Below are 20,422 nucleotides of genomic sequence, written 5' to 3'. Positions count from 1 at the left end.
GGAAAATTATATTAAGTGCTTAAATGTAATTTTTCCTCTCTCAAGAAGCTTCTTGGTGCTTTTAAACTATAGACGAGGCACAGAGTGGAGCCTGAAGAAACAGTAATAACTCTGAAGCCACTACAGGATATTCTGAGAGGCATCTTACAAGAGCATAAGCTGAATGCCCAATTTGGACTTGAATGGCACATAAATCCAAGAAAGCTCCATTGTGATGGGTATGTGTGTGTATTTGTGTGTGCATGTGTGAAATTAAACTTTGTAAATGATTTTAAAATGCAAACAGAACTATTTATAGCAATGTATATTTACTATTAATTCACTATGGGCCTAATCCAAAGTCTGTTAAGGTCAAAGGAAATACATTGATTTCAGAGAGGTTTTGATCAGGCCCTTTATATACAGCTGCTGCACATTCCGTGCCAACAACTACATTAAGAAAAAACATGAAGGTTGCATGATTACATCCCCAGAAATCAGCAAAAGTCAGCATTCAGAGTGGAGGTGCACTCTTCACTCAGCTCTCTGTGTGTGCACTTTACAATACACCCTTTTATTATATCATCACACATTCGTTCTCAAATAACAATTTAACATCACAAAACTCAACACCTTTACATACACACATGTAGCACTTGGTAAGATACTTTCATTCTTGCATGTTACGCAACTTCCATTGTCATACTGATTCAATACATCTTTATTGACATAAGCTTTGCCTTAATATGTGAATAGTTAACCTAACTGTGTGTGTGTGGGGGGGGGGGTTATTCTGTTAAATGTAAATGTGTATAATTTGGGGGGTACTAATCAGAGCTTGAAGCGGAACTTTCGGTTGTGCTGGCTCAGCATTTGGTAAGGCCAACCCATTATTGGGCTGTTAAACCCTCAAGCAAAGGTGTCAACAAAAACAAAACAAATCAAAACCTTTAAAAAAAAACACCTAGGAGAACTTTAAAAGGCATTTTTCCTCATTTTCTAAGAACCTCATCCTAGAAACAGAAATTGATATTTAATGTAGCTGTATCAGCAACTTCTTCTTGCTCTGTCGTGTTGAGGTCACCTGTAGTAGAAACAACAGACAAGCTCACTGGTGCTATCTCAAGTCACTGTCTGTGGCTGTACTGTAGAAGTGGGGTTTTCAACAGGCATCACTGGTGTAGCACATCCTTGCTGAACTTGTGCTCCAAAGCTGATTTATGTGTCTTCTCCATGACATGTTCAGTGCTCCTTCTACCTAATAAGACAGAGGACCAGGCTGTGATGTAAAAACATCAGATTTCACAATTTATCTCAGGTGTCTCATACTATGACTTTTTTCTCAGAGTGAAAACTGTGCAGCCAGGTGCGACAACTTGCAGCCATTTGATCACACTGTTTCTTTTGAATGTCCCTCTGAAGATCAGCCTTTAACAAGTCAAACTGAAACCTTAAAATATGTCCCATAAACAATATTGCTGGCCTTTAATTCATAGTCGCATGTACTGGCTTTCTGTAGTCCAACAGAAAAATTTCAATCTGTGTTGTAAGTTATCATTATCTGGGGTTGTAGCATGAATTGCTTGCTTGAATGTCTGAAAAAAATCTGTCCATTTGTGGCAGGATGGTAAGGAGCTGAGGTGGCATGCTTGATACCATTTTGATACAATTGGAACATTTCAGATATGAGCAGAGTTTCATTGTCACTTAGTCTGTTCAGGAATTCCTGTCCTAGAAAACAAGAGTTTTAACACTTCCAACCTCTGTGCCTAACTACTTCAGGCCATTTGGAATGAGCATTTATTGCAATCAAAAGCATACTGCCATAAATGGTCTGGCATAGTCTATAAGAATTTGCTGCCACAAGGTAGCTGGCCATCCCCAGGATGAAATGAAGCACGTTTAGGCATGTGTTGCATTTGTTAACAACCATGACATTGTTGTGCCATTTCCCATTCACATATATCACTCCTTGGCCACCACAAAAAACTCCTGGCCACGACTTTCGTTTTTACAATTCCCAAATGGCCTCCATGTAATTCCTGAAGTACATGGGACTTGGGATTTGTAGGAATCACTATTCTGGTACGACACATTAAACAACCTTGACATACACTTAACTGTTCTTTTTAAGCAAAACAAAGACTTCTGGACACAGTTGTTTGTGCACGAGTCCATCCACTCATCATAATGTCAGACATTTCAGCTAGCACTGGATCGTTTTTAATTTCACAGTGGACCATGGCATTTGTCACTGGCAAGGGTTCAATTTGTGCCATGTGGAACATATCAGCTGTCTCTGGTTCCACTTCAGTATCCTTACCTGCCATTTCCAATGCCAAGTGTGAGATGCAATGTGCATTTCCAGATTGTCTGGGTTTTTTTTAACTCAATAGTTGCCAAGAATTTTGCCCATCTCTGTAACTGCTGCAGCCATTGCTAGTATTCCTTTCTTTGGGTTAAAAGTTGAAACTAGCATCTAATGATCTGTAACCAGAGTAAATAATTCCTCATCGAGATACTGGTAAAACTTATCTCCCCAACTCCTCTATCAATTTGAGCATAGTTAAGTTCTGCCAAAGTGGGAGATCAAGAAAGCAAAAGGCCTTTTCAGTGCGATTTTCCATAACATACAAAATTACCGCTTCCAGTCCATATAGGGAAGTGTCATAAACTAACTTTACAGTCAAAGATGCATTGTACAGTGTAAGGGCCATTTCAGATTATAATAGCTTCTTGGCCTTATCCAAAACATTAGTCTACTGCATGGACCAAAACTATTTCCATCTGTTGTATAACAGTTCATTCAAGGGACGTAACACCATTGCTACGTGAGGTAGGAACTTTTGGAAGTAACTGATCATCCCCAGAAAGAGGCATAACTTGGATATACTTTGTGGTTCAGGTGCCTTAAGGATAGCTTCAACCTTTCCTTGTGACTTATACAAACCATCCCTGTCAATGGTGTGACCACAATATGTAACTGAATTTTGAAAAAAATCACACTTTTCTGTATTTGGTCTGAGACTGTACTCACTCAGACAGCATTGTTCTTTTTCACCACTGGCACTGCTCCAGTACTTCATTTACTCCTGTTAACCTGGGATATAATTCCAGAGTCCTGTAAGTGCCGAAGTTCTACCTCGACCTTTGGTTGTATTGCAAAAGGTAGTAAAGGAGCTTCGCAAAATTTAGGAATTGTTTCCTCTTCAAGGACAATTTTTGTTTTCATATGTTTGAAGGGTCTGATACCATTCTGAAAGATATCAAGTGCTTTGTCTACAAATTCAGCTAATTCTAATTTTTGCTGGAGTTCATAATTTTATTTTGAAGCCAGCAGACACTTTATGCTTTGCCAGTCCAATTGAATCTCTGTCATTCTCTACCAAGTAATACATGACCCCCCCCTCGCTTGACAACATAGAGGTTTAGAACATGATATTTACAGTTATGCATTACCTTCCCTGTAAAAACACCCAGGGGAGCAAGGATTTCCCTGTATATGTTCTTAGGTTTTCTGCAACTTTACCCTTTTAAATACTCTCTGCTAATCCTGCTATGAAATTACAGAAACAGCAGATCCCATATCAACTCTCTTTTAAATCTTACTCCTTCCATTTGTAAAGGAATCCAAGTGATGTTTAATTTAGAAGACAATAAATGAAATACTTACAGAGATGCTGCAGCAGTCTCAGTGGATTCCAGGTTGTCATTTGCCAATTGATAAATCTGAGGTTCTCTGGTATTGCCTTGTGAGGCAGTGGTTGTGATTTTTTGCACTGTCCTGCGACCCAATATCTTGCAATTTCTACAGTGTTTGCCCTTGAACCAGCAATTATTTGCATTGTGAGACTGTTTCCCATAACAAAGGCACACAACCTTTGAATGTTGTCCACATTGTGCTTTCTGCTTGATCCCCATTTTATTTGTTGCACAGATTTCAATATGCTGTTGCAACTCTCTGGCATCTTTAGTAGCAGTTTCTATGAAAACATCAATTTCTAGTGTACGTTATACAGTCAAATCAGCCCAGTAACCAATCTTATTTGGATTGCTTCATTTTGAATGCCACACACTAACTGTTCCCTTACTGTGTCATTTAAACTCTTTCCAAACTGGTTATGCTCTGTTTATTTCCTTAATGCAACCCCACATTCAGGAATTGTTTCGTTTTCTTTTTGCTTCCAGCTCTAAATGCAGAAACAGTACAATCACCAGTGGTTTGGGAGATAGCTGATTTAGTGAAATTTCCACAACTGCAGCAAATACTTTGTCTGTTTGTTTAACAGGAGCTTGTTATGCAGTACAGCGAGTTATGGGTTTTAGCCCGTTATACTCAGTGAAACTGCTCCCTTTTTCTCATCCGAGAGCATTACCTCTACAAACTATTCTTGTCTTTTGGTGTAGGTGGCCCATGCTTGACTGAACTATCAAACAAGTCAATTCCCTAAACATGCAGAAATATTTAACCCTCTTTCTAGCTTCATGCGTAGGGTTACTCACTGACAGTGTTGTAATTTTGATTTCTCTTTCTTTAAGGCTCTGCAGTCACTCTTTATTCCTGGAGTAGGATCCTGCCTTCATTGCCAATTCTTGCGTCCTCACTTTCCACACAACATTAAGAAAATGAGGGAATCACATTGGCACAGTTAGATTCCAAATAACTGTTTTTATTAACTTAGGCAAACCACTTGTCCAGTATGAAACTGGACAGTCTTGTTTTTCTAGGGTTTGTTCACTGTCCGGTACTCAGATAAAACCGGATGTTTTTTCCAGTGTCAACAGAGAATGTCATTTTGAAGAGTGCATCACTGTGCCCCCTGCCAGCATGACCTTGCACGCAGGTACAGGTGAAGTGGTGTGCTCTTAAGAAAGGTAATCCCTATATGCTTTGACCTCTCCATTATCATGTTACTAAATTTTTAGGGCTGAAATTCTCAAAAGAACCTAAGGGAATTAGTCACTGAACTCCCATGAATTTAAATATTTAAACTAATTGGAATAGTAACTCATTGTGTAATATGCACATTCTGCATTATGATGTTTCCCTTCCCCACACCAATCATGATTATTGGAGTGGGTGTTTGCCTATTTATCCCAGGCCATGCCCTATAGTTTGGCATCTACCAGGCCACCAAAACTTCAGAGAGACATTTTTGGCTCCAGGGAAGGAAATATTATACTCACATTACTTCCATGTCTGGCCACCAGCTCTGCTGAGGCACTGCTTTTTCTTGTCCCATCTAGCCCCAATCACTTATCCCTACCTCCTCACCTTTACAGGTCCAATCAAGCCTTTAGGTCAGTTTAGCTGTCTCCACCCACCTCCATTTCCTAACCTCCTCCGGCCTGCTGCCTTTTGATGCCTTAATGAGATAATCCTGGTGGCTTTTACCACCATTCTCCAAGGCTCTTTGGATGGTATTGTAAACTGAAGAGTCACTCTTGTGCTAGGCTCCAGCCAATTCACAAGCCAGGAACCAGTCTTGTAACTCCCAGACTCGGTATATAAGCCTTTCAGCAGGAACAGCATCTCTGTCTGCTCAATGTTTCTCCAGAGCTTGGAACTCTTTCCTGTGTGATAGTGGCAGGAGACTTCCCAAGCCTTAGCCTGCTCCAGTCGTGGTCTTGCTCCAAACCCCACCTTGCACTCCTGATTCCAGTTCAGACCACTAGGCCTGACTGTTCTGGCTCCAACCACTAGGGATGACCATCCTCGTTACTGTTTCTGATCGGGGTAGAGTATTCAGAGTTAGCACTGTTGTTATTGTTCTGTTGTAATCTAATCCCTGACTAACATTATAAATTCATTCCAGCTTGAGGAGATGTACCCACGCTAGCTCTGGTTGAACTAGCATGCTAGAAATAGAGTGCTGAAGCACTGCTTTGGCTAGCTGCCCTATGATCTAGTCATCTACAGTCCCTAACAGAGGAAAGAGAGTGGAGTAGTCAGTTGGCAGTACAGGACTATATGGTGCACTTTTATGGGCCTTCTGAGCTAGACATAAGTGCACCCTGACCTGCCGTCAGGCCTTATAAAAAGAATCCACTAGAGTATTATACAGTAGCCCAAGAGTATATACTAGCCCCAAACAACGGCATGCATTATTGTAAGCTCTGGAATTGTGCCCCTGTTTGGTGGAATAGTCCAGTACTCTTCTATGAGAGTCTAGTGCATGTATGGGACTGCAGACACCCTCTTTCGCAGGACATGCCTTGGCATGTGAGCTGAACAAAACTCCTACTGCAGTCTTGTGTTTGACTACTTTTTCTGTGGTGAAGAAGTTCTCCATGCTTCCTATAAGACCAATGCTCTTCTAACACACCTCACTGAGCATCCAAAGTGCAGGATTTTAATACAGCCCTTTGCACAGGTGCCAGCTTCCAACTTTCCCCAGCAGTGCTCAGCCCCAGACCTTGCCCCACTCCACCCCTTCCCCCACACCCCTACCTCTGCTCTGCCTCTTCCTGCCCCCACTCCACCCCTTCCCCCAAGGCCACACCCATGCCCCATCTCTTTCTGCCCCCACCTCAGCTCTTCCTTGCCTCTTCCTATCCAGTTCTGCCCCCTTCCCTGAGTGCACCTGTCCTCGCTCCTCCCCCTCTCTCCCAGTGCATCCTGTACACCAAAGAACAGTTGATCCACAGCGAGCGGGTGGCACTGGGAGGGAGCGGGAGGAGTTGATTGGCAGGTGGGAGGCACTGGGGGAGTGAAGGGAGCTTGGCTGCTAAGCACCCACTAATTTTTTTTCTGTGGGTGCACTAACCCTGGTGCTTATGGCCCTTTGTGTTTTACAATAATTTTTTTTTTTTTTGCAGTTTTTCAGGCCAGATGATCTTAGATACTAAAATTCTCACACTGAAATTATCAGTATCTTTGTAAAACAACCTCACATGCTTGCTTGTCTAGTATTCTATGTTTTGCACTATGAATCGGTTTTGCTATACATTCTTAAGGCATTTTGAAATAAGAAGTATTGGTTGAACAAAACAAAGCAGATAGTTTGCTGTAATCATCTATACTATCCTCTGAGCTAGATCATGGCAGTAGTTGATCAATAGAGGAGTATTTAAATATGTTAGAGCCTGAATCTGATATTCTACATGTTTAACAGCATAAACAGATCAATGGGATAGGATTGATCTCCATTGGTATTTGGCAGTTTTCAAATACAATTAAACCACATTTGGAGTACTGAAAGCACTTGAAATAAACAACTGAGCACTATTTATAATTTAAAGAGCTACTCAAAAAATTTAATAGATCAAGTGGTTGTTTCAACAGTGTCAGTGTTGAGGGGAAAGTTTAAATCCATATGCTGTTTATAAATAGCAAACTAAAATTAATAGCAAACTGAAATTCAATGTCTTCATTAGCACATTTTGCCCTATGCAAATATTTTAGTATTTTATGAAGCTACGGATGTCCAATTAAATTGTTATTAGAGCCTGTGCATGAAAAATGATGCCGGAGTAGAATCTGGATTTGGAAATAACTCTGTGGCAGCTGCATGGCTGCTTTAAACATATAAATGCTGCCAGTGATATTTTGTTTAAAAAGGATAAACTATAAGCTCCAAAGTGGGTGCCATGTTTAACAAAGTGAAATAATAGCAATCTGGGGCTATTTGATATCCGGAAAAAAGTAGAGTACAAGGAGTTCTTTAGCTGGGTTTTTGTTTTGTTTTGTTCTACTAGACTCACTGGGACACTGTGAAACACAGGGCCAGAGCTGGTATAAATCAGTGTGAATTAAGTCAGTGGGGCTATGCTGAATTACATGAGCTGAGGAAGTAGCCCAGAGTCCTCAGTGCAGTCAGGAGGCTGACTTGCAGAAAGGATTATCCCCAAGCAGCGGGAAGGGACTTGTGACTTGTTTGCCCCAAACCAACATTCCAACATTGCTGTGTTTATAGGACACGTGGAGTTTAGGGGCTGCACTTTTTGCTATATACACTCCACAATGTGATAAAAAGAGACAGGTGTTTACTATTGCTAACAGGAAATGCTGAGACTGGAGCATCACTCTCAACAGCTAAGTTGAGGGTGAACTAAGGGAGACATAGTTTGGTATTTAATTATCCTGAGAATGTTATGAAACTTAGCGAGGCCAAGGAGATTGTATGAAAGATTTAATGTAAGCCCTTTCTTTTTTGTTGGCCTCAATGATAGACGAGATAAAAGAAGATCCCTATTTGAAGCTGGCAAGATATTCCTTAATCATCCAATACTGGGTTTCTTTCGCCTTCCTCTTTAACCTCTGGTACTGGCCATTGTGGGAGACAGGATACTGGATTAGCTGCTTCCTGGTACAGGGGGTCCTATGAAGATGTGACTATACTTCACAGAGTTTTGTTCAGCTGTAAATGTACTTGATATTGCACTTGTAACATCTACATTGTAACCCCAGACAGGAGAGAAAATGGCCTTATGCTTCATTGTGTGGTCTCTCTTTTCCATAGATTCTCTGAAAATCACGCTCATGTCTTTCATTGGGCTTTGGGGTCAGTGATGATGAGAGCGTGAGTGCGGTGTGTAGCATTCTCCCCTCTTTAGGCAGTGGCTATCTAAATAACTCTGCACTAATAACTGGGCTGAGAAAGGCGAGAGGATGGGAGCAGCATCCATGGAATGGGAGGTTCCTTTCCCATGGTTTGGCAGAGCTTGGAGACCATGAGTCTTGACTCCTCCACAGCACCCCCAAACCCTTCCCAACTGTTAAGAGAATTTTCTGAAAACACCTCACAGTTTGTCAGATGTATGTCAGGGTACCAGTCCCTACAAAAATATTTAAGCCCTTCAGACCCCCAAAATACCTCTCAGCTATTGTACTGTATAATGCATATGCTATAGACTGCTGTCTTTTTTGTAATTGTATAATTTCCAAGGGAAGAGCTGCTGCTGTTATGGTATCAGAAAAATCTTTCATCAAAGAAGCTATCACAGGCTAAGATTAAGATGAGCTGGTGAGTGTTAACTCTGGACTGTTCCAACAACCATGTTTGGTTGGTACTTAGCTTACCAATTTGTGTTCCACAGAGTTGCACAGTGAAAGCTCAGCAATAGAAATACCTTGGTAGTTTACCTGAAGAGCTATAGTGATGACTTATGGTGCACAGTATATAATATTTCTTTTCTGTACTTCATCTAGACCAGTAAGTGCTTATGCGACTGGATGTAGGAAGGGCTGTTTATTCTCCAGAACTGACATCCCATTAAAAAGAAAATAAAGTAAACATATCAGGATTTGTTCCCAAAAGCTTTCATCAAGCCTCCTGCCATGAACACTTTGTTGTCATTCCTCCTTTCTCCCTCCCACCTCCACCCCACCCTCCCTGCCAGCTCTTGGCATTGAATACACAATCTGTCTCTTGGACAGAAATTGTATTGCTCTTCTTCCTCAAAATACAGGATATCCTGAACAAATTCATAGAAGCTGCATAACAGATTAGACCAGTGGTCATTATCATTCATATAGTCCTGTCTCTGATGGGAGTCAATATGAGACGCTTTAGGGGGAAATGCAAAACGATGTAGGGGACCGTTATGAAATAAGCAGCCAATAGAAAAAGTGCCTTCCTAACTCCCATCAGTTAGAGGGTGGCTGGTACCCTGAAGCATGGTCTGCCTCCTTCTGTCACAATGCTCATGTTATAATAAATACTAATTCTGAAGAGTCTTATCACAGTTTGGATTGTTTTGATAATACTAAAGCGCTTGGTGCACTATTTCCGTGAAAAGCTATTTAATCTATGATAAACAGGCAAACAGCATTAACTCTAGGAAATAATTGGAGGCTTTATTTCATGTAATTCTTCTACTTCATTTTCAATCACTTTGTCAAAGGAGGGGTTTTAGGACCTACAGGAAACACAAACCCTCTAACAGCTTTCAGGCAAACCCTTGTTTTCAGTTGATCATTACTAGTACTGACCTTTTTAAATCCTCTCCTGCTCAGGGAGAATCTGGTCTTTACAGAAAATCTGCTCTGTATTCCATTCGTAGGCAATGGAGAACTTAACTATATTTACTGGTATTTAACATATGGAGCATATTTGCCTGGACGGTACCTGAGATCTCCTGCATTTAAGATCAAATCAATTTGAATTTCAGGTCAAGTTTTGCAGAAGTCCATGCTCCATAAAATCGGAGAAGAGCTTAATTCTACCATTATTTAATTCTAAATAAGTCTTTAGTTCCATACCACCCAGTCTTGCAAGTTCACCTCCCATAAGGAATCATTGGTCATGCAAATAGTCTAAGACTGAAGTCAATGAGATTACACACATGAATAAATCTTACTCACCTGGGTCCAATGCAAGATTGGACCCATATAATTATGAATTTTATCCTGTAAACTTTTCATGAGTAATCCTTATTCGCGTTAATATTCCCATAGAAATCACTGAGACTACTCAGACAAGTAAGATTACACACCTTCCTAGATAATGCTTAAAGGATCAAGCTGCCTTACCGCATCTTTGTAGCATTTAATTCATGGGTTTCCAGGACTAAATGGAAAGAATAAATTCCTGTGATTTCAAGGTGAAAGTATTTGTATCTTCATTCATAAGCAAATACATCTACTTAAAAGGAGAGGAGATTTGCAAGAATCAGTGATCTGCAATATCTTTTTGCGTAAGGTTTAATTGCCACCTAACAGCACCCAGGGACTTTGCTAGATCCAAAATACAACTTTCTGGTTGGGAGATTTCTAATATTGGAACATTGTCTTTGCACTCCACTAAGCAACAGCCTTTTCCCCTGTCTAAACAGTCTAAAGTCTAAACAGGAGAGGATAGATGCTGGTGTTGGTTTTTTTCTGAATGTGAAAGTAAGCCACAGTAGGTTAGAGAAAGGAATTTCTAGTATTATTGTTAATTTACTGGTCTCCCTTTTTAAGCTAAAATATGATCACTTTCCTTAGATGAGCTGAAATACTGTAGGAATGGGAATGGAAAAAGAAGGAAATAACTCCCTTGAACACAAAGGACAAGAGAAATTAGAAAGAAACAAGTAGGAGAAAAAATTTTCCTGAATTATTTTTTAAAAAGACATTTCTGAGCTGGCCAATGGAGCTGTTGCCATTCATAGTTTTTCTGTTAATGAGGAGTTGCAGGCCGTCATAAACAGATACTTACGGGTTAATAGAACAGAAGTACTTCATGTCTCTTTTGACTGTAAAGGGTTAACAAGTTCAGTGATCCTGTCTGTCACCTGACCAGAGGACCAATCAGGGGATAGGATACTTTCAAACCTTGAGGGAGGGAAGTTTTTTGTGTGTGCTGTTAGTTTTTGGTGGTGGTCCTCTCTGGGTTCTGAAAGTGACCAGATGTGCAACCAGGTTTCTCTCCAATCTCTCTGATGCAGTCTCTTATATGTCCAGACTAGTAAGTACTAGATAGGTAAAGCGAGTTAGGCTTATGTTTGTTTTCTTTATTTGCAAATGTGTATTTGGCTGGAAGGAGTTCAAATTTGTATTTTGCTGAAAGGATTTTAATTTGTACTTGTATGCTTAGGCTGGGAGGGTATTCCCAGTGTCTATAGCTGAAAGACCCTGTAACATCTTCCATCTTAAATTTACAAAGATAATTTTTACTTTTTTTCTTTAATTAAAAGCTTTTCTTGTTTAAGAACCAGATTGGTTTTTTTATTCTGGTGTGAGATCCCAGGGGACGGGGTCTGGATTCACCAGGGAATTGGTGGGGAGAAAGGAGGGAAGGGGGAGAGAGAGGTTAATTTTCTCTCTGTGTTAGGATTACTTTCTCTCTCAGAGAGAGTCTGGGAGGGGGAGAGAGAAGGAGGGGGGAAGGTGAATTTTCCTCTCTGTTTTAAGATTCAAGGAGTTTGAATCACAGTGATCTTCCAGGGTAACCCAGGGAGGGGAAGCCTGGGAGAGGCAACAGTGAGGGAAAGGGTTTACTTTCCTTGTGTTAAGATCCAGAGGGACTGGGACTTGGGGGTCCCCGGGCAAGGTTTTGGGGGGACCAGAGTGTACCAGGCACTGGAATTCCTGGTTGGTGGCAGCGCTACAAGTACTAAGCTGGTAATTGAGCTTAGAGGAATTCATGCTGGTACCCCATCTCTTGGACGCTAAGGTTCAGAGTGGGGAATTATACCATGACACAGGCTATGAGATCAAATGTTTGAGGTGACAGAAAATAGAATAGACAAAAAAGTGACATAACCATGACATTACCAAAAGATGCAGGAAAAAAATTATTTGTGGCAGTATGGTGGCTGATGATATTTATACTTTAAGTAATGACATCACAAACCACTAACTCAATACATAATGACTAAAGCTGGTTGGAAATAGGATTATTTTTTTCATATAAAATTTCAACTTTTAATTAAAAGCAACCAACCAAACAAAGAATACTGGAAAACCAATTTTTTTGACAACTTTTTGTCTAAAACTGCTGAAAACTAAGGCTTGTCTACACTTAGTGAGGGATCGACAAGAGGCAATTGATGCATCAGTGGTCGATTTAGCGGGTCAAGTGAAGACCCGCTAAATCAACTGCAGATCACTCTCCCGTCGACTCCTGTACTCCATCAGATTGAGAAGAGTAGCGGGAGTTGGCAGGAGAGAGTCTCCCATTGACATCGCGTAGTGTGGCCCCCACGGTAAGTAGATCTAAGCTACATCGATCTGAGTTGCACTATTCACTTAACTCAAATTGCGTAGCTTAGATCGAATTTCCCCCATAGTGTAGACAAGGCCTAAAACATTTTCATCTGACAGCTGCACAAAATAAAAATAGCTTTTGAGGTTTGGGTTTCTGATGAAAATCAAAATGTTTTGAGGACATTGTCATAAAAATTTAGTCAAAAAAATTCTTCCATTAAGAAAAACTGACAGAATTTTTTTGACAAGACCTAATAATGGTATATTATTACTTGGCAGTATCTAGAAAACATCTGCACATGGCAATAATTGACATTCATTGGTGTTCAGGGGGCACCGTAGCAATATACAAATAATTTCAGACAGATATACAGTTTCTTTTTGAATGATGGCGTACTCCTGTTCTTCACCTTAAGATAGAATTCATAGGTGTGCTGGCATACAGGCACATTTGTTCATAATAACCTCAACCTCCAATAAAGTAATATAGAATTTGATATAGCTACGTGAAATAGGGTTGTGTGAATTTGAATATGCTTTATTGCTTTTTTGCAGCCTTGATGTAAGTAAAACACGAGTTGAGATATGAAACAACACTGCAACTTTTTAATGGTTTCACTTCTGCTCTTTTTCCTTAAAGTATTGTCAATACATCATAGCGACTCCAAGAACATACATATATACATATGTATAATGTGTATGTGTATGTGTTATCTGACAGTTCAATTAATCTGGCCAAGGGAGACTTGAGATTATGGGAATAAGAGACTTGGGAGCACGGGGGAAAGGGGGAATTGGAACTAGAAGCAAACTCTGAAGAGAGGAAGAGTCTGGAGCAAGAGGTTAGAAGACTTTGTTGAAGGAAGAATTTGGGGGTTGGTGGGAGGGAACAGTGGAGTGTTGGCAATATTTTGGTGGGCCTAAGTCCAATTCAGCTTTATAAAATACTCTTTTTTCATACAGAAATACGAGAAAGCAATATTTTTACAGTGTATTCTCTCTATCTATATATATATATGTACTCAATGAACATTCAAACAAAAATAAAAAGAGAAATACAAGACAGAGGTTAGATTCCTATTCCGCACAAATTCATAGCTCCATACAAACCAAAGCATTTATACTTATGGCCATGCTGCATTTCTACCTCAATAAGCAAAATAAGGAGCCATACTCAGAATAGACCACCCTATCTTGATGCTTGTAACATACCTTCTCCTATGCTGCTGAATTGACATAACCATTCTTAACCCATCGCTGCATGTCAGGATTTGAACCTGTGTTTCCATGGAGTCTGGTGGCCAAATTTATCCCCAGAATAAGTGGGTAGAACCCTACTGAAGTCAGTGGAGTTGCTCCCTTTTACACCAGGGCTTTTTTTGACCCTAGATGTTTAGATCACTAAGCCCATCCCCTTTGGCTAAGCTAAGTAATCTAGTTGAAAGATTACTTTCTGACTGTGAATGCTAAATGTTTTCTAGTCTTGTGGCTGGAGAAGTAAAAAGTGCATATAAGGGTTTCATTAACTGGTTCTCAAGTGAAGGGAGACAGCCCATTCCATTCTGGAAATGTCTCTAGTCCTTCAAACGAAGAAGGGGAAATCTGAGTGAATGAAAGGTTAGAGTATTTTTGTGACTTCTACATCAAAGACAAAACAGTTTGGACCTTTACAGGCTAGGCAGATCATAGCAGCCCATTCCCTCCAGCACTTGTTCAGCTCTGAATCAACAGAGCTTGTAAACCTCTGACATATAGATTGACCTGAGGGGGAAGAGGAAAGGAGGATATAATTGTGCCAATTAATCTGGCTAGGCATCTGAGAGAACAATGTCTTAAAACACAGCCTGATTCTGATCTCAGTTACACCAAAGTAAATCCAGAGTGATTTCACTAAACTCAACAGAGTGGTTCTGCATTTATGCCACTGTAATTAGAATCAGAACATGGCCCAGAATAGATTGTTGGTTCTGGCCTAGCATTGCTAATTCTGACAATGGTATCCTAATGAATACAATAACTGAATTTAGTGTAACCCAGAAAAACACTTTTCTGTGGAGTCTTGAATTGCTTGGGCTGTAAAAAATGGAAGCTCAGTTTACACAAAGATTTAAATAAATAAAATTATTTTTTGCCAAAATATATTTGGAACAGTGTGGTTCTGAGAATCAGCCAATATTTTTCAAGCAATTATTAAATAAAATTGAATATCACTGGGTTTTGATTCATGAAAATGGTTCTACAAAATTGTACAAAATATATGAAAAAATATATATGTGAAACATAATCTGAATCAAGAGATTCACAAATGTTTAATAGAATTTGCCTGCATTTCTCAAAAGCTGATGCATAGCGGTGCTTGGAAAAGGTACAAGAAGGGGTTTTTGTAAATGTTTATCATCAGAAAAGAAAGCAGGAAGGTACCAGTATTGGGCTTGATTACCTGTTACACCAGTTTTATTCAGTTTAAGAACCAGTATCTACTACTGAGAACTCATTAATGCATCAGAGAGAGACGCAGCAATGTGCCTAAACCATAGTGGAGGAAATTAGCTGTCTATCATTGTTAATCTTTTATTAATTATTTTTATTTATTTATTATTAGATCCACCAGTGACAGGAAAGAGGAAAATGTAGCTCTAGATTCTGTGTTACCTCTCTTGAGAAAATCAACCTGGAAAGCACAGTCAAGGTACAGGGTAGGCAAAGGTAGCTTTTTGCCACCTTAGCACTGAAGTGATGTGAGAGAAACAGTCCATGGTGTAAATTGGAACAGTCCCAGGGAATTGTGCTGAGGACTAAAATTATGCCTGCTACCATTCCTCGATTCAAGCCTTCCCATTGCAGTCACATTTCTAGCATGCCCCCTATGCCAGGACCTGCAAATAGGGGTAGCATAGGAGTTGTCTGTCTATGCTGGCCCTATGCTGCTCTTGCAGTGGAGAAAATTTCACCTACCCCATTAAATCCCCCTTATGATAGCACCTATATGCCAGACTCCAGCTTATGTCCTTCTCATCGATGTAAGAGTGAAGCATAAGATCCCCACATGCTTCCATCCGCACACCCCCATGATGATGAATAATTACAAATTTTAAAATCGGTGGGGGAAAAAGTTGCAAACTAACAGGAAAGGTGTGTAGTTTTAATGAGCCAGAACCAATCAATTAGCTGATAAAATTTCAGGAGGTGTTGAATGGCTGGGGAGCTGTGCAGCACCAGTGAAACAAACTGTTGATTTGATATTTTTTCATTTGTTGCAGCCTGTAGCTAAAGCTCTTTATTCAGTTATTTACTATTGCCGCTGCCGTTGTCTGAAACACAACTGTTAACACAGATGTGCAGGTGCAATGCGCAATGGGCATGTTTGGTTTGGATCTTGGTCTGAACTTCAGCAGAGTCCAGGCTTTTTTAGATCAGGTTTTTACATGTTCCTTCCCTCTCCCCTGGCCACCTTGTCTAGAAAGTGAGCAGCACACTCTACATTCACTCTTATGACAGGCATGCTATGAGAATAGTTTTTCATTTTAAATTGTACTACAGTGACAGATCCTACAATCATCCCAGTCACTCTTTGCAGCAGTATCAGTAGAATACTTTGAGCAGGGGATTGGACTAGATCAGTGGTTCTCAAAGACAGTGTGCTGCTTGTTCAGGGAAAGTCCCTGGCGGGCCAGGCAGGTTTGTTTACCTGCTGCGTCCGCAGGTTCGGCCGATCGCGGCTCCCACTGGCCGCAGTTCACCACTCCAGGCCAATGGGGGCTGTGGGAAGGGAGACCAGCACATCCCTCGGCCTGCGCCGCTTCCCGCAGCCCCATTGGCTTGGAGTGGCCAACTGCGGCCAGTGGGAGCTGTGATCAGCAGAAGCTGCAGACGCGGCAGGTAAACAAACCATGCCAGCCCGCCAAGGGCTTTACCTGAACAAACTATGGACCGGCTTTGAGATGCACTAGATGACCTCCTAAGGTTTCTTCCAACCCTAATGTTCTACAATTCTATGAATAGACTGGCTGAAGAAGGGAATTGCCACCACTCCTACTACTGGATAAGTTAGAGACAGCTCTCCATCTACAGTAAGTCCTCTCTGGGTGTGGTTATGTGTCGATATCTAATGAAGGCTGCTTTAAAAACAGGAGGCAAGAAAGGTAGACTAGGTTGCTACCAAATGTAGAGGTGCAGTAGTTTTTTTTTTGTTTGTTTTTTAAATGACTGATTTTAAATGTACTATCCTTGTGTAAGAGGCTCTACCCCTAGTACAAAAGAAACCTGTTGGGGTCTTGGCCTTATGACTGTATCCATAATAGTGGTTTGTCTGGATTTCGTACATCCAGGGATCCAACTGGCATAACAGGAGATTCTCCTATTAACTTCAATGGGAGTTACTCTTAGCCTTTAGAGGTCTTCATACCTACTCCTGCCATTTCTCAGGCATTGCCAGACGCTTACAATTGAGATTTTGGATCTGGATTTTCTAACACAAATCTTTGCTGAGAAAGGAGGCATGCAGTCAGAAGCCTTAAGGCCTGATCCTACAAACTTTTTTCTTCAACTGAGTAGTCCCATTGATGAATAAGGAGTAATCATGTAAGGATATACAGGACTATTAGATCTCTTCATGCAAAGGCCCCCTTTTTATCTGGCTCATCTTCCTAGTTCTCCTCCATCTCTTCATCTATTTCATCTGGGTTTAGGGATCATTAAAAGAAAGTAAGGTTCTCTGACTTTAACTGAATGTTTATTTCAAAAGTTAAATGTTTTCATGACAAAGAATGTATCATCTAAAAGCAAATATTCCAGAATTATTTGCTCATGTTTTATAATGACAGCTTGGATGTTATCAGAGCTGTATGTTTGCACTTTGTTCTGACTCACATATGTTGTAAATGTTTGATAAATGTTACCTTTTAATGCTTGATAACATTATGGAAGTGTTAAGAAATGTTAGAGCAGATAACCTCTTTCTAATCCAAACAGCCACATGTACCATGAAAAGTTAATAATTAACTAGAAGACATTTACTTAATTTAGGTTAAAAAAGTTTCCCTCACTATATTCCAACTTTCCCTTCATTTTTATCTCCTTTTCTCCAAGGCCAGAGATAAGATTTTCTTCTGATTCACTTGCAGGTCAACTTTCCATGACATTTAGGTCTGTCTACCACCAAAACCAAATATTTATGGATACATAGGTATGAAACACCATAATGATAAATGTATGATACTATGCCAAAATGAAAGATTTTGAGACAACAATGTTTACTGTCTAAGTTGGACATTTACTTAGTCTGTGTAGCCAGGAGCAGGTACTTTGATATAAATCAGGTGAAGTGTTTTTGAATGAATAAGTCTATACTCTGAAGTATGACTTCAGGGATCAGGACATATGGGTACACAGGTGTCATCTTGCAATGAAAGCAGCTAATGCTTTCTGTGCATGTCTGAAAACACTTTATTTCAAGGTTGTGCTTCTGAGTGGATATAACTGCAGATTTCTCTTAAAAGAATGAAGCGCTAAATAATGGATTAAAGGTTAAAAAGGTTTTAAAGGTCCTTGCCATGTTGTTAGTACATTTTTATCTATATTTCCTACTTCTTAAAAAAAGATGCAACTATATTGTATTTAAAGTTGCAGAACGTCTCCAGTATTTCAATACCTTTAGAATGATCAATTGTACGCTTTAAAATTTTAACATTTATTCACCATGAATTATTACACAGAAGTAGGTTTCTGCAAAAGGCCTCTTTGCAGTTCTGCATACAGAATTTTTTTTTAAAATCTGTGCACTTAGGTCCCAGTTCAACAAAGCAGTTAAGCACGTGTTTAGCTTTAAGCATTTGAGTAGCCCCATTGATTTCAGTGGAGCTCCTTATTTGCTGAAAGTTAAGCAATCTGGTGAACTTGTGTGCTAATGCTCTTTTATGAAATTCATAGTTTGCTCCCAAACTAGACAGCACTTAATGTGTATGCTTCATTGTAAGCATGTTAATAATTAACAGGTCTACTCACATGCTTAAAGATAAGCATGTGCTTAAGTGCTTAAATGAGAAGTCATGTTTTCATTTTTATTTTAAGGTGTGTATACCAGCAGAGGGGGATTTGCAAGTGAAGAGTAAGTTTCACATGTGACAACTGTTTGTGAGCTGAATGTTGCTGCTGTGATGTGATTCCTCACGCTCAGAGTGGGGAATGTTTGCAGAAGAGGCTTGTTGCAGAGGCACAGAGGACTACTTTTGAGAATGGCTGACAAAGATATTACCACCCATTGGTGAAACTGTACGGTTTAAAACTGCGCTCTTTTTTTCTCTTTTCAGGAATAAACCGTATAAAGGTTTTCTCTACATTTTATATTAGTGAGAAAGTCAGTGATGCAACAGGAAGGAGTGGGGTGGGAGAGGACTGTGATAAATTGGTGCCTTTGATAAAGTTTTTGTAAAATTGCTAACACCAGGCCATTACGATCAATAGTATGTCATCAATAGTATGTCATTGTTACTGGTATGATCTATTTTTGCTTCAATATCTTTTATATTAAACATTCAGCATTAGCAAGAACCGAAAACCTCTATAAATGCCAAATGTAGCTAGCCAATACCATTTTATACCACCATACTAAAGGGCTCACCATAACCCAAGAAACAAAGTTGCTAAGAAATACCCAATCGTTTTTCTCAGTTTATTTCCAATCACATTTATTTGCTTTCTATAGTTAAATATATTAACAAGAAACAAAGTTTAGCTTTGGCTTCTCTGACTACCCTGTCGTGATATAAAGATTCAAAGACTTCAAGGTTGTCCTGAATATCTAGTCCGAGCTGCATAACACAGGCCACAGAATTTCACCCAGTGACTCCTGAATCAAGTCCATCATTTGTGGCTGAGCTAAGCACAAAGGTTTTGGAAAAGATTCAGTCTTGAGAGAAAGTTTCCGACTTTTAGATTTAACTGTTGACGAAAAATGGTTTGAAGCAATTTACAATAATACATACCAATGCAGTAATTCCAATGTGCTGGATTCTGAAAAACATGCTAGTTTGGAGTCTTCAGCAGGTGTAGCAATATAACTTCATTCTGTTTAAAAAATATCATTTATATATATATATACACACTATAGAAATTATCATTTATTTGCCAAGAATCACCAAGCCTGCCTGAGCTCTGTCTATGATAACTGTGCTTGAGACTCTCAGGTAACACCAATTATGCTTATTGTATTTTAGATGTACAAAGACACAGAACACTTGCCACCTATTTCAACAGAGGAGTTGGAAACTTACCATTTCTGGGTAATTGTCCAAGTATACACAAACAAACAAAATCTTTCTGAAAAGCAGTAGTTATTTAATACATGACTCAACAAAACAAGGAGGAAGTAAGCTTTAAAGCTGAAGAAAGATATTTTCAGGTGAAATTTCCTGGCAGCATTTAATCATAAAGAGAGATTGAGTTTTAGAACTATGCAAAATATTCTTAAGGAAATACAAAGCGTTTAAAAGTAGCCTGGTTGAAATTGCAGTACTAGGAGTTGAATTGGGCTTGCTGGATCATGGCAGGTTGGCAGGTTGTATTTTTTATGGAGTCTTAATCTTGTGCTACAGACTCTAAGTTTCTTTTTTTTTTTTTATGAAGTCACATTTGTAACCCATCTGGTTGCAAAGAAAACCTTCAGTATGTGAACTGAGTGTAACTGATGTAGTGACATCTTGTCTTTTGAAAGAGCTTGAAACAAGGGCTGGGGGAGATGTAAATGGCACAATTCATCTAAATGGGAAGTTATCTCTGTAGCCAACTGATGACAATGTTGTTAACTTTCATTGC

This window comes from Gopherus evgoodei, chromosome 10, assembly GCF_007399415.2.
Source record: "Gopherus evgoodei ecotype Sinaloan lineage chromosome 10, rGopEvg1_v1.p, whole genome shotgun sequence".
Lineage (NCBI taxonomy): Eukaryota > Metazoa > Chordata > Testudines > Testudinidae > Gopherus > Gopherus evgoodei.
The sequence above is the reverse complement of the archived record's forward strand: the minus strand, read 5'-3'. Positions refer to the sequence as shown.